Here is a 16,082-nt window from a genome sequence, read left to right as displayed (position 1 = left end):
TCAGAGATATATATAATCGTTGGTTCAAAGCGGGTAAATAAATAAATAGAATAAGATCAATGACGTAGGAGTATCTCTTAAACAAACCAGAATAGCAATCGATCAGAAGGAGACAGACAAGCAATGCAATGCAACGTTCTCACTTCTATATAAAAGCCATTATTTCACAACTGTTAAGGATTACTTCAGGAGGGCCTATTAATAGTGCTTTGATCCATACGGTCCCGTTCGTTGATCTAAAACTTGGCTGAAACCGGATGAAAACACTGTTTCGGCTGAATTGTTGTGAGAGAAAAATATTGTTCCGGCTGAAAAAAAGAAACCGAACAAGCCGAATATGGGGTTAGCCGAAGATGACCTACTTAGTGTTTTCAAAAGATACTTGGAAAGGTAGGTCTATTTCTTCTTTATCTTTGTAGATCAACCTAGCTTTGTACATGTTGTTGCTTCTACAATTGACAAGAGTCATTTCTCCCCCCTCTGAAGGTTCACTCCAGGTTTTGACTTAGTAGGCCCCGAAGTCAAAACTAGCATAACTTCTTTCTTACAATCCGATTACTATTTGATCAAGAGATAGGCACGTTAATTAATTGTTCAAGAGATTTACTAAAGTTATCAAGTACATTAGTGTTATCTTCTAGGTGCAAACATGCAGTGGCACATATTTTTTTGAGAGACTTAGCAATTAAACTATTACTACACTGAGTTGTCTTTTAAGTATAACTAACGACCTATAAGGTCAGTCTCACTGGGAGTTTCATGTCCCAGTTTCCAACACTCCCATATTATATTAGAATTAGTGCAGAAAAGTTTTATCACCATGAAACTCTATCTACTCCCATTAAACTTTTATCATCGTTCTTCGTAAATACAGTGCCATGTCAGTATATTTAATGTCCATAAAACTATATCAAACTCTCACTGACTATGGATGTGTGTACTTCCTTTAAACAATGATCAAGCTATTGATATATATGCCACACTTTAGGCTGATGTTGCAAAACAGCTAATGCATTATTTAGTTTTGTACCGCAAGCTTTATCAAGAAACTTTCATGATATATTATTTGTAGTTTTTTTTTAATATTCTACAATAGTGCTAAAAATTGTACGATCTCCAGACCATGATGTTGATGTTAAAAATTGTTGCTCAATGTACTACTCTCTCCATTTGAAATTGTAAGTTATCCTAGCTTTTCTAAATATATAAGTTTGTTATTAGAGTAAAGTCCACTAGCAATCCTCGAATTTGTTCTTGTGTCATCCGGATCCATAAACTCGCAAATCGACTGATTATGTCCTCAAACTTGTTTATCTGTGTCATCCCAGTCCCTAAACTCGCAAATTGACTATTTAGGTCCTCAAACTTGTTTATCTGTGTCATCCCGGTCGCTAAACTCGCAAATCGCTCATTTAGGTCTTCAAACTTGTTCAGTTGTATCATCTAGATCCCTAAACTTACAAATCATTTGTTTAGATCCTCAAACTTGTTCAGTTGTGTCATCTCGGTCCCTAAATGTTGTAAATACTATAAACTTGTAAATTCGATATATATTCATAGAGCTGTTCAAAAATTGTAAATCTAATTCTGTTAGACTCCTGGTAACATGTATTTCAACTTAGAATAAAAGAAATCATCATATACTTTTTATTTTTAACTATGTAGTTAAATGACTAAATACACACGTATATTTTTATAAATCCTAAAAATGTATATGTCTATTTAGGTATTGAACTATATAGAGTTAAAAATCGAAAGTACATGGTGATTCATTTTATTCCAATTTAAATTACATGTTACCAGGGGTCTAACAAAATTAGATTTATACAATTTTTGGACAGTCTATAAATATATATTGAAGTTACAAGTTTACAATATTTAGGGGTCGAGATGACACAACTAAACAAGTTTGAGGACCTAAATAAGTGATTTGCAAGTTTAGGGATGAAAGGTCCTAATGGCTAGAGGGGGGGTTTGAATAGCGTAATAAAAATTTCTACAACAACACTTAGCAAAACCGGTTAGACAATTATGCACTGTTCGCCTAAACGGCCGTTTAGCCCGTTTACACACCGTTTAAACGCTACACGGTGGTACACCGTTTCCGTTTAATCGGTTGTTTTAACCGTTTAAACGGCCGTTTTTCCCGTTTAAACACCCGTTTTGCCCGAATAATAGGCTAAACGGTAGGTGACCGACTGTTTACCGTTTAGCGTTTAGGATAACACTGCAATTATGAGGCGAAGCAAGTGTTGTGCTAGCCTACTAAAAATGCAAGCTACCTACCACAATTCTGGTTTAGATAGTATCTATTCACACAATAGCTATGACACTACCCTATATTAATGTGCTCTCAAAGGCTAACTAAAGAGCCACACCAACCAAGCAAGCAAGCTCTCACAACTAGCTACACTAAATAGCTTGACAACTAGTTTGCAGTAATATAAAGAGAGTAAGCAAGATAGTTATACCGCCGTGTAGATGAAGGAGCCAATCAATCACAAGGATGAATAACAATGAAGACCAATCACCTCAGAATCAATGATGAACACAATGATTTTTTATCGAGATTCACTTACTTACCAGCAAGCTAGTACTCGTTGTGGCGATTCACTCACTTGGAGGTTCACACGCTAATTGGCTTCACACGTCAAACCCTCAATAGGGTGCCGCACAATCAACACAAGATGAGGATCACACAAGCCACGAGCAATCCACTAGAGTACCTTTTGGCTCTCCACCAGAAAAGGTCAAGAACCCCTCACAATCACCACAATCGGAGCCGGAGACAATCACCACACTCCGCTCAACGATCCTCGCTGCTCCAAGCCGTCTAGGTGACGGCAACCACCAAGAGTAACAAGCGAACCCCGCAGCGAAACACGAACATGTATTTCAACTTAGAATAAAAGAAATCATCATATACTTTTTATTTTTAACTATGTAGTTAAATGACTAAATACGCACGTATATTTTTATAAATCCTAAAAATGTATATGTCTATTTAGTTATTGAACTATATAGAGTTAAAAATAGAAAGTACATGGTGATTCATTTTATTCTAATTTAAATTACATGTTACCAGGGGTCTAACAAAATTAGATTTATACAATTTTTAGACAGTCTATAAATATATATTGAAGTTACAAGTTTACAGTATTTAGGGGTCGGAATGACACAACTGAATAAGTTTGAGGACCTAAATGGGTGATTTGCAAGTTTAGGGACCTAGATGATACAACCGAACAAGTTTGAGAACCTAAACAAACGACTTGAAAGTTTAGGGACCTGGATAACACAGATGAACAAGTTTGAGAACTTGAGCGGTTGATTTGCAAATTTAAGGACCGGGATACCACAGCCGAATAAGTTCGAGGACCGCAAATGCACTTTACTCTTGTTATTACTATACATTTGGATATAGTGTATATTTAGGTAAATGGATATATAAAGCTATGCACCTAGAAAGAATGACTTATAATTTGGAACGAGGAGTTGTTGACCTCTGAGGACGTTCGTCAGAAGCGCATCATTTGTATGATTAAACTTTTCTTCTTAATTGCAATGATACATAAATCTTTTGTGTATTCGAGAGAAAAAATTAGAACGAGGAGAATAGTTTTCAATAATTTGCAGAGGAGGTCCGGTTGATGCCCGCACCAGCAACTTGCAAGAACATATATATCAGCTCTAACATTTTCGCGGAAGCAAGAGAGACATGATCAATTTGACTTGATCGAGCAACGAGAATTGACAAGTTTGAACAAACTAAACTCGGACCGGCCAGATTAAATGAGCTAATACTACTAGCTTCAACGTGTGTGTGTGCAGTGGTGCAGAAACAAACGTTCGACACACCAAATTATTCACATCGAAGAGGACCTGCGAGCATGCATAAGCTGCATGCGATAGGACGCCAAAGTACTTGTTGATGGCATACATATGTACAGACCCGGTCCAGAAATTATTCGGCGCCGCTAGTTGTTTTAAGACAACTTCTTGTAATTTTCTGCACACCAATCAAACCAATCAATCTTTAACACGCTGGTCCAGCTGCTAGCACAGCATTAAGCCTCCCTATAATAGTCGATAGGATTTACTCTGATTTATTATGAGAAAAAAAATATTACCCTACAACTATAAAAATAGGACCGATTCGAACAGGGCAATGTCATCCGCCGTGGTGTTGAAGCCCTCCGCCACCTGCAAAGAGAGGACACAGATCTCCAGGTTTCAAGCTTGATTCGACACGTGGCGCATGCAGCACCACTAAATTCTTCTTCGATGAAAAATTTACACCACGTGTACTATTGAATACACCCTTTACTACGCTCACCAACAACTCGACATTGTCAGTTACGAACAGAGTAACACTATTCGTTCTGTATACTCCTCCCCCCCCCCCCCCCCCCCCCCAAAAAAAATGAAAATCTAAAAAAAATAAAAATCTCAAATTTCGAGGCTATATTAGCGGAGTTGTAAAATTACGCATATATCTCTACAATATTCAAGAGAGTTCCATAGAAAGTAATCTTTGTATCTAGAGAATTCTCCACAAGTTCAAAATATTTTACATTATCCAATGCCATGAATCATGTGGTGGTTTTTTTTGTTGTTTTTTATTGGGTGGGTCTCACTTGAAAAAGTTGGTCAAAACACATAATTACATTCTTTTTTAGACAAGATTTGAATCCCAGGATTATATTTTTTTTTAGACGAAGGGAGTACTTCCTTCGTCCCAAAAACAAGTGTCGCTGTTGGTATCTATGTCAGTCAAAAATTTTAAAGTCTGACTACATTTATAAAAAATATTAGCAACATTTGTATCTTAAATAAATTTATTATGAAAATAGATTTAACGGTCTATCTAATGATACTAATTATGTACTCCAAATATTAATATTTTTCTTATATACATTTAGTCAAAGTTAAAATATTTGACTCTTCGGAAAATGAGAACGACACTTATTTAGAGACGAAGGGAGTATACCGGAGTCAAAGAAGAGGTCAAACCAAAGGCATTCTATTCGCGCCTTGAGGACCAGTAAGTAGTCCATAAAATGCCAAAAAAAAAAAACAAAGAAATTTGTCATTAAACAAAAGAAAAAGAAAGAGAACGATCAGGCCATAACGGATCAGAGTATAACAATATAAAATCGGGTATAGATATTATAGCTTACATTGGCAAGTACGAAGTTTATTATGCTTCAATTTGTTGGTATGTTGTACATTTCAAATGCAACCTTGCACTTTGAGGCACTTCTCATCATCTAGTTCAAAATTAGTTAATTGACTACGGTCCTTTGAAATTCAGATGCAAATCTCCAAGATCAAATTAAGTTGAACTAAACCCTAAAAATTTGCTAGAGCAGTACTCATTCAAACAAAAAAGCATGTCGGCTATATGTAACCGTGGACTGATCTCTTCAACGTTGGGGCTGGTGATCGAAATCTATTTGTCTTTTCGTTCCGTTATCTATTACTTGAAATTAACAAATAAATCACACATTTTCATTTCGATTAGCACAGTGAAGTGAATTTGTCAATCTCCAAATTAAACCTAGCTAAGAAGAGGCTAATGGAGAACTTGCCTTTGCCATTATGTTTATGATGAGGATGCAAGCCGAGAAGGGCATGACATTGGTATGCGTGATGCTGAGGCAGAGTCCCTCGACCTATATATGGCCAAATGGGCTAGGCACGATGGGCCAGCACGGACCCGACCCGAAAAAGCACGACACTAGCACGGTCCGAGCACGGTGTCCATAGTGCCAGGGCCGGCACGGGCACGATCTAGGGTCGTGCCTGGGCCGCATGTCCGGCCCACAGTGCCGGCACGGGCACGGCACGGTTAATGGGCCAGTACGATGGTGGCCCGATTATTCTCGATCGTTGGATTGAATGGGAACAGTTCTGACCGTTGGATTAAATTTGACCTAGGTATAAAAGCAAGTCCCTCCTATTCTCTCTCGTTCAATCGAGTAGTCTAAGTCCTGGCCCCAAAAACTTCTAGTCGCTACTCCTCCCGTCGTCCTCCGCATCTCGCTCCGTAGGCCGGCGGCCGGCGGCCTAGCTCCCAGGCCACTCCCTCCCCTATTCATCTTCTCCTTAAGGTGCGGCCATAAGACGATGGCGGCATGAGGCACAGCGGCGGCGTTCACGCGAGGCACGGCTACGACGGCGCAGCGACGACGACGAGTATGCGTGGGCAGAGCGGGGTCGAGGAGTAGCTCGACAACGGCGTGTTCGTCGCGCCAACAACGAGGCGGGGCGCGGCGAGCTCCTCGGCTCCTCCCTTGTAGCCACGGGCCGGCATGGACACGGTGGGTCGCTGTGCTTATGGGCACGGCACGGCACGGCTAAGGAGCCGTAGTGCCGTGCCTAGGCCAAGAGTTTGGCACGGTGGCCCGAGACGGCACGGCACGGTAGAACGTCATGCCGCATAGTGCCGTGCTGCCGTAGTGCCAGGGCCGTGCCAGGGCTGGGCCGCCCGTTTGGACATGTATACCTCGACCTCGGCCAGCACCCTGACGAGCACCCCCTTGCTGTCCTCGCAGTGGATCCTCAGCATCACGACGTTGCCGTCCGAGATCCTCGCGTTCCTGGCGGTCGCCGCAGCCCCAGCTAGCGCGCAGGACGAAGGGGAAGGCGCGCCGCCGCCGCCATCCTCGTCATCCCCGGCCGGCGCCGCTATGCGCGGCTTCTTGATAAGCACCGCCGACTCCATGCTGCCCCGGGCGCTGCCGCCGCTGCCGTCTTGCTGGAGTGCCTTGAGCTTTTCTTGGAGCTCCTTCACGTACCTCGTCGCGTCGGAGAGGATCGTCGCCTTGTCCATCTGATCGATCACAAAGTAACCGACCGATGATGAGCATTGTGAAATAATCTGGGTCAGAGATACGATGATGAAAGAAAAAATATATATATATATATATATATATATATATATATATATATATATAGAACTACTATCCTGTAGCTGGCTACAGAATAACTTATTCTGTAGCCACTTTGAGTTATGATAATTACTATGTTAATTTACGAGATTATAGTAACTCCTTACTAAGTGGTTTAATATAACGTTATGGTAAATATCCCCATGTGTTATAGTAACCCAACTATCGTAAATATGTATTGACATTATGGTAAATTAGTATATAAAATTATAGTAAATGGAGGTGGCTACAGAATAACTTATTTTGTAGCCGGCTACTGAATAGCCTCTCCCTATATATATATATATATATATATATATATATATATATATTAAATGTTTGAAAATGAATGTTATAGCCTGAGAAATATTATATTCTTTACCAATGGTTTCTTTTTTATATTCTTCAAATATCACAGCCTAAGGGATCTGGTAATTTATTGAAATATCTTTCAACTATATCTTGATTATAGCCTTTATTTTCATAGCTTATGTAATCTTTGGGTTGGTTTGAAAATAAGAATGGAATATAAGCTTGTTAATAGAGCCAAAAAATTTAAAACAGCCTAAAGATTACATAAGCTATGAAAATAATAGAGGGTCGACTAGTATTAGGTTTGTAGATTATAAAGAACAAAGTTTAGATGATTTAGAAGCTTAGAAGCATCCAGTTCAGAGGCAAAATTAGAAGAAAATAGAAGGCATAGCATATGTGAATTTATGAAAAAAATTAGATATAGATAATGAAATAAAACATTATGAGCAAAAGTTAAGCAAAATTCATGACAAATACAAAACCTCTATGATATGTCAATGGACTGCTATAAGAGAAAAAGAACTCTACTTTAGACGAGAGTTATATAGACTTAATAACATTAAGAAAGATAGAGAGTTAAATGCTAAGAAATTCAGCAATCCAATAAAGAAAAAATGAATTTATGTCAAACCAAATAGATAACAGTGTAAGGAAAGCCCAAAAAAGAATTAGAACATAGCAAGGATAAGATAAAAGACATAGAAGACAATGATATAAGCGAAGAAGAGCAATGGGAAATTAATAATAAGTTTTTACTAGAAAGCTATGAAGAAGAGGATGAAGATACAATTGAGATATGTAGTAACAACACAATAACTCTCACAAATTCTTTAGAAAATAAAGAGTTGCATAAAAAAAATGCTATAGAAGCAATGGAAATAGATCCAAGTACATCAAAAAGAAAAAGAGGACCTGAGATAAAGATAGAAGGAGAAAGTGAGAGACCAACTAGAAAATTAGGAACTTGGCCACCAGAAAAAGAAGAACATGCATATAGATATATACCTGGACAATATAAGCATATGGGTTCAAAAAGAAGAGAATTTGAAAAGAAGGTACAATTTCAGAATTATAGAAGCGATGGTACTATATTAAATTTAGCAGCACATGATCCTATAGATTGGTCAAATATAATTAGCATATGGAAAGGATTGATAGTCCAAAAGTATATACAAAATCAGCATAATATTGGAAATAGAGTAGAAGATATGATTATATATTTAGAAACATTTTTAGGTGAATCAGTCAAAGTTTTATAGGAACAATGGGTAGAAGCTTTCCCTAACCATTATGTCCAATTAAAAATGGCTGGTAGTAACCCATATAATTTTGCAAATATTATATCAAGCATTGTGATAGGTGAAGATCCTGAATTAAGATTTACTGTTTTACAGAATGAAAGATTAAAAGAAATAGAAAAATTGTCACTAACAGGCTGGAAAAGAATAAAAGAATTCTCAACACTATTTGTATAATGCTACGACTGCTAAGCAAGGCTATAATCAAGATATAGTTGAAAGATATTTCAATAAATTACCGGATCCCTTAGGTTCTATGATATTTGAAGAATATAAAAAAGAAACCATTGGTAAAGAATATAATATTTCTCAGGCTATAACATTCGTTTTCAAACAGTTAAAAAAAATATGCACGAACATACAAGCCTAAAGATCAATGAAGCAATCAGATTATAATTTTTACAATATAATAGTCCAAATACCATTGACATATGGAGATGAGAGATCTAGAAACAAGAAATATCCTAAGAATTATAAGAAAGGAAATGTAAGTACAAAGAGACGTTATTTTCTTAGAAGATCAGACAATAGAGCTTCATTCCTCCATAAAAGAAATGTAAGAAGATATAATCCTAGAAAAAATTATGATAGTACATGTAGATGCTTTATTTACAACTCGCCACATCATTTAAGCAAAACATGTCCTAACAAAGACAAGAAAAAGTATTCCAATAAGCAAGAAGAACAAGAAAAGGTTCAAATAATAGATAGTGTGAATGAAAATATTTTAGTCTGTGATGATGATATAATGGATGATGAATCGATATACTCAATTATAGAGACAAATGAAATAGAATATGACGAAGAAAAAGAATCAAGTGATGAAGAGTTAGACTTAATTGATGAGTTAGCAGGATTAAAGATAGAAATGATAGATCAAATAAACTGCGAACACAAGTAGGATCATAAAAAAAGTGATTCCAATATAAAATGTGTATTTTGCATATATTATCAAGATCCAACAAAAAGAGCAACATATGAGCTATGTTTAAGACAAGCTTGTATGTCATGTCTAAACAACAAAGTGATATGAAAAATGATTTAGAAGCTGAAATACTATATGAGGAAAATAAAGTGCAATAAAAAAAAGAAGTAATTCTAGAGGAAAAAGGAAACAAATATTTAAACAATATTCCACGAGAGTTTCTCATACCTAGATTAAGTTTTAAGACTGAACAAACTTTGTTATACTTTACTCCTGATGTTATAGATATAATTTGAAAGAAATATGCTGAAAGTCATTACAAAACCTTTCATGACATACAAAACTACTTTATGAAATTATACCAAGGTAAAGAAAGGCATCTAGGAATAATTGTGAATGCAAATATTTTCCCTTTACTTCATCTCGATGATAAATTAATTATTAAGCCTCATAAAAAATTCTTAATATTGAGGACTGATATAAATTTAAAATATTTTAGAAGCATACAAAGAAATATTGGATATGATATCTCCCTACAAACTATTATTGATCATGGATTAGTCTATGATATATATGGTACACTTGAAGAAAATTTTCAATCAGAACTTGGAATAGCTATCAAAGAAGCTTGTAAAAAATTAGCATGTATTCAAGGGAAATACAAAATTAAGTTTTGTTCTAATCCACCAAAATTTACACAACCAATAAGACTAGCATGCCATGATATATATATATATATATATATATATATCACCAAGGGATCATACAAATTTCCTACTACATAGACTTCAGACTCATGGCAAAATTATGAAGAGCTGTTCGTAAAAGACACGAACCATGATAATTGAAGAATTTTTAGTGAAGCAAAAGAATTAGAAAGAAATACCAAATTTGCTTCTGAATATTACATGATGTATCAAAATAAAATAATAAAAGTATTCTTACGAGAATACTATGGAAGATATAGTATAATGCAGAGAGAAGTTGGTAGGCTAATAAAGCCTAGTTATGGCAAAGAATGTCAATTACGAAAAGAATATCGTAAATTGTTGTCCTGGTATGAAATATGGCAACCTGAAGAAGTGGACAACGAAGAAAATATTAAGAGCCAATATAGACTCTGTTCAATATATATATATATATATATATATATATATATATAAAAGAAACATACTATTTTATGTTGATAAGGTGTTATCAACAATTTGGTCGGGGGAAGAGGTAATACTACATGCCATCATCCTTGATTTGATGTTTGCAACATCAATCATTCAGGCGTGGAAGACCATACCAAAGAATATCATTCCACAGAAGGATAAGACCATGCACGATGGAGGACATCGCAAAAGGAATATATAGTCACTCTACTGTAGCCAGAACAATTATTCTCCGTCCAGCTGTCCAGGCAATAGTAAGAAGGAATAATTGAAGACTTCGCCTCAAAGGCTTCTTGAGACGATAAGGCTCGCTCCTTCAGACGATAAGTATGAAGGACACTCCCTTCGTGCTATAAATCAAGATGTCAGACACATTCATTGAGCATGGAAGAATAGATCGGACAATCATCAAAGAACCAAGCATCACACCGAAGCCTCAGACAGGCACTCTCATCCACCACCCACTCCACCAACTCTCCACTCACACATACACCATGAAGACATGATCTCAGAACGACTCTGAGAATCATCCACCATTAGTAGTAATCATCCATCACCATTGTATCACTCCACCTTTGTAAATTAGAGAATAAAGGAGGTCCTCGTGATCTTCCTGTGCTTGTAAGGTAATTCTTAAGGTTTGTGCTAAGTGCTTGGGGTTTCCTGAAAGGGAAAGCCATATGTAAGCTTGCTCTGTGGAAATGAATTAAGCTTTCCTGTTTGAATCTATGCCTTCCTTTAAGCTCGTTCATATAGGGCGATGCCTCTATGTTAGGGATCCTAGAGGAGAAGCCTCTGCGTGTGTTGTTCTCGTGTTAGCCTTGGTAGCGGTGTTTATAGAGAACCCTGTGTGCGTAGAGAAGCGTTCTCTTTGTGTGGAACTGCATGGGGAGATGATAGAGCCTAAGTCCTGTATGTACGTGGCTGGGGATAGCGAGGGAGTAGACCAGGCTAGCCTGGTTATGAAGCAAGCTAGTGATACATACGGTGAGTACCGAGTAGGACTGTCACAAGCATAGTCGCACAACCGTCTGAACTGTTGGTCTCGCCAACCTGCAAAAAATCCTTAGAAATATTAATCCGCATACTCATATTCACTAAGCACTAGGTTAACTAATCGCGAAAGCGACATATCATCCTGAGAAATATTCATACTCGCTAATCACTCACTCATCCATAAAATAATTGCGCGTGAAAGCGACGTCACGCCATATTTGCTGAGGCCTCGTGCCTTGAATAATAAAGTGGTTGAGCAACTCCCAGGTGAGTGCTCAGCACTGTTCATGCCCCGAATTTAAATAGTAACCACGAATTTAAATAGTGAAAAACGAATTTAAATAGTGCTGTGAATAGTAACTCGAGATTTTAGAATTTGAATTTCAAGTCCGTCCGAGTTCCCTGTTAATACGGACCCGTGTGTGTGTAGAGAGAGAGAGAGAGAGAGAGAGAGAGAGTTCAGGGATTGACCTTCTTGAGGCAGGGGATGACTGCTGAGAGCTCAATGAAACGCTGGTTGATCTTCTCCCGGCGCTTCCGCTCCGCGACGATGTGATCCTGGGAGCACAGTGCAGACGAAGAAGCCGCCGACATTTTGGCAGAGGCTCTCCTTGTTGGCGGTGGCCCGTTGCGTGCCATCTGTGGCTGTGGCACCGGCACGCCGCCGACACCGCCACCGGCGCTCTCTGTTCTTGGCAGGGTTGGCCTGGGCTTCTTTGATTAGCTACGCCGACGCCGAGTTGAAGTCCCAGCTCACTTGCTGGTTGGTGCCGCTGCTCCCGCTGCTGCGGGGCGTGGCACAGTTGACCGAATTCTGCTGCGAAGACGGCGACCAGGCGGTGCCGCCGCCGCTCCCGCTGTCGGTGTCGGCCGAGCTCCAGCTGTTGGTGGCGGCGGCGCGCTGGCCTTCCCGTGCTGGTGGTTCACCCGGGACCATGCTGTTCACTGATGCAGCGGAGTATCCCAACGCCGGGATCGAGGAGAAGGCGGTGTTGTTGCAGACATTGTCGTCGTAGGCGGCGGTGGCCGCCGGCGTTGCCGGTGGGAGCTCGTCGTACTGCAGCGTGCTCAGGGCCCACTGCAAGAACCGGCTCGAGTCCTCCATGTTGCCAGATATTGATTGAGCTGCCTAGAGAGATACTCCTCTCCTATTTATAATTAACACGCACCAAATCAGAAAAGGATCGCTATGCAGATCATCAAGAAAAAATGCATTCGATGCGACAACTCTAGAGTAACTGCACGGACACGTGAAGAACTATTTGGCTATATACAGTTGGATCTAAGAACAGAAGACTGCCAATCCGCACAAGATTCGTCGTGTATCATCAGAACACATCAGCATCAGTCAAGTTTATTAGGTTACGCCTTGTTTAGTTGCACCCTAAATTATTAAAAAGTGCTACAGTACCTATCGCATCGAATGTTTGCGGTCCGTGCATGGAACATTAAATGTAGACGGAAAAAAAACTAATTGCACAGTTTGGTGGAAAATTACGAGACGAACGTTTTGAGCCTAGTTAGTCCATGATTGAACACTAATTGCCAAATAAAAACGAAAGTGCTACAGTAACCCCAAATTTCAACTTTCTGAAACTAAACACGCGCTTAATAAAATTTCTCTCAAACAACACATCAACATCAAATTTATCAGCCCAGAAATCAAGAGCCATGTAAAGATGACTGCCAAACAGTGGCATCAAAAGTTTTGCAGGCAGCAAGACTGACGTGAGTGTGACCACCCTAGTTGGCCAGTCTGCTGCGGACTGCCAGATCAAAAGGCAAATAGGGGAAAAAAAAACAAAGCTCGTGAAGCACAACAGAGAGGTAGGAGTAGACGGGACACAGGCATACTTGCCCCAGATCTTGCGTATACGACGGCAGCTCCAACAATGCTGAGTTGCTGACTCAGCTAGTATACAAGATCCACATCATCATTTTTTCCTACGTGGGAAAGAGAGGGAGATGAAAGAGGAAAGAGCTAGCTCTTAATGATGTGATAGTCTCTTGCGCATCTATCTATGTTTAGTGTGGCTCATCCAATTATCTTTCTTTTCTTTGGGACCAAATTAGATTTGAGCAATGAGTAAAAGCTAGGCCATTAGAGACATAATCCTTTAGATACCTCTTGTTAAGATGGATATGACACAGAGATCTTAAAGCTAGCAAGTAGCTCTAACTATTTGGGGGTGGGGGGGGGGGGGGGGGGGGGGGGGGGGGGTGCTTTGATGACAGGTGAATGTTATATATACCCACAACCACAGTACACGTCAGCTAAAAGATTTTGTACCATTAGATGATCCGCCAGTCCATGGTTTAGTTAATTAAGGACATAAACAACCCTTATAAAAAAATATAAAAGCATACATAAGTCATATGCTACTACTCCATCAGCTCGCTTTTACATGTAATATTAACTACTACAGTTTGCACAAATAGAGGCAGCTGGAAAGCCTGTATAGAGGCGGTTCTTCCAACCACCTATATTTTTCTGCCTCTATAAATCGGCGATTTATAGAGGAGGGTGTCCAACCGCCTCTGGAAATAGATTTATAGAGGCGGTTGTAAAAATTTATTTTCAGAGGCGGCTGAAATCCAGAGCCGCCTCCACAAATAATTTTAACAGTCGATCCAACATTCTTCTAACATCGTAGGTATATGTGTCGGTGTTTCGAGTAAACACCAACGAGTAAATTTTTATTATTGCGCGTTGGGCCCGGATGATGTGCTAAAAGACACAAGGTTTATACTAGTTCGAGCAGAATGTCCCTACGTCCAATTTACGACTGTTGCTCATGTTATTAGCACTGAAAGGTTCATAGTAGGGGTTACAAATGGACGAGAGAGGGACAAGTCCCAAGTCTCTGATGGAAAGGTTGAAAGGACGCTAAGAGCTTGGTTGCTGCTCAAATGTGTGTTATGTGATGCGTGGTGTGTTCTATTTGATCCATCCCCTAAGTGGGGTGTCCTGCCTTCCCTTTTATAGACCAAGAGGAAACAGGGATTATAGATGGGAGAAAAAAAAGAACCAGAGGCCAAGAAGGTCCTTCGAAGGTGCCGGGTCTTCCTTTTTCTCTGAGCTCGTACTGCTGACACGACAGATGGTGCCAGAGATAGCTCTATGTTGGGTGTCTGTTCGTTGATGATGCGACGCTCTGGCTTAATCAACAAGTGGTTACGTCCCATCCTGCCCTGGCGGGTGGCACGACGGACCAGGGTGTCGATCCGCAATCCTATGAGGAGCGGACGACGCAGTGACTGCATGTCCATCACTGTAGAGGACACGAGTCTCCTCCTAGACTGTAGTGGTTGTCATATGGTCCCGTCAGGATCCACGCACGAGGGCCAACGGTGGCGCCCACAACACTGTAAAATAGATGTCGGCGCCCACAATATTGTTCGAGCTCTGACATGCCTGGAAGGGCCTTAAAGCGCCCGTCTTGTCATATCCTGTCGGTACTTTTTTGTAGGCAGGGTATGGTCCTCGGTATTGCGGTTGACTTGAGTACCCTGCCTTATCTACGCGCATAGTTATGAAGGAGCAGTGCATAGACGTCGGGCGAGGCGAAGCTAGCCCCTAGACATCGGGCGAGGTGGAGCTAGCCTCAGGACGTCTGGTGAGGCAGAGTCTGCCCCAGACGTCGGGCGAGGTAGAGCCAGCCCCCAGACGTCAGGCGAGGCGGAGCCAGCCCCCGGACGTCGGGCGAGGTGGAGTCTGCTCCTAGACGTCGGACGAGGCGGAGCCAGGCCCCGGACGATGGGCGAGGAGGAGCTAGCCCCCGAGGGTCGAGCGAGGTGGAGTCTGCCCTTAGATGTTGGGCGAGGCGGAGCTAGCCCTCGGGGGTCAGGCGAAGCGGAGTCTGCCCTTAAATGTCGGGCAAGTGAAAGGTCCTAATGGCTAGAGGGAGGGGGGTGAATAGCCTAATAAAAATTTCTACAACAACACTTAGCAAACCGGTTAGACAATTATAAGGCGAAGCAAGTGTTGCGCTAGCCTACTAAAATTGTAAGCCACCTACCACAATTCTAGTTGATATAATTTCTATCCACACAATAGCTATGTCACTACACTAAGTTAGTGTGTTCTCAAAGGCTAACTAAAGAGCCACACTAACCAAACTAACAAGCTCTCACTACTAGCTACACTAAAGAGCTTGACAACTAGTTTGCGGCAATGTAAAGAGAGTGAGCAAGAATGTTATACCGCCGTGTCGAGAAAGGAGCCAATCAATCACAAGAATGAATAACAATGAAGACCAATCACCTCTGAATTAAATGATGAACACAATGATTTTTTACCGAGGTTCACTTGCTTACCGGCAAGCTACTCCTCGTTGTGGCGATTTACTCACTTAGAGGTTCATGCGCTAATTGGCATCACACGCCAAACCCTCAATAGGGTGCCACACAACCAACACAAGATGAGGATCACACAAGCCACGAGCAATTCACTAGAGTA

General features: G+C 40.3%; 1 pseudogene; it reads right to left on the bottom strand.

Annotated features, from left to right (window-relative positions):
• Positions 1–4,036: 4,036 nt before the first annotated feature.
• Positions 4,037–12,728, bottom strand: LOC136472908 (transcription factor NAI1-like; annotated as a pseudogene).
• Between the last annotated feature and the right edge of the window lie 3,354 nt (positions 12,729–16,082).

This window comes from Miscanthus floridulus, chromosome 1 (genome assembly GCF_019320115.1).
Source record: "Miscanthus floridulus cultivar M001 chromosome 1, ASM1932011v1, whole genome shotgun sequence".
NCBI classification, from domain to species: Eukaryota; Viridiplantae; Streptophyta; class Magnoliopsida; order Poales; family Poaceae; genus Miscanthus; species Miscanthus floridulus.
Note: the sequence above shows the minus strand (reverse complement) of the source record. Positions and strands in the feature narration are given on the sequence as shown.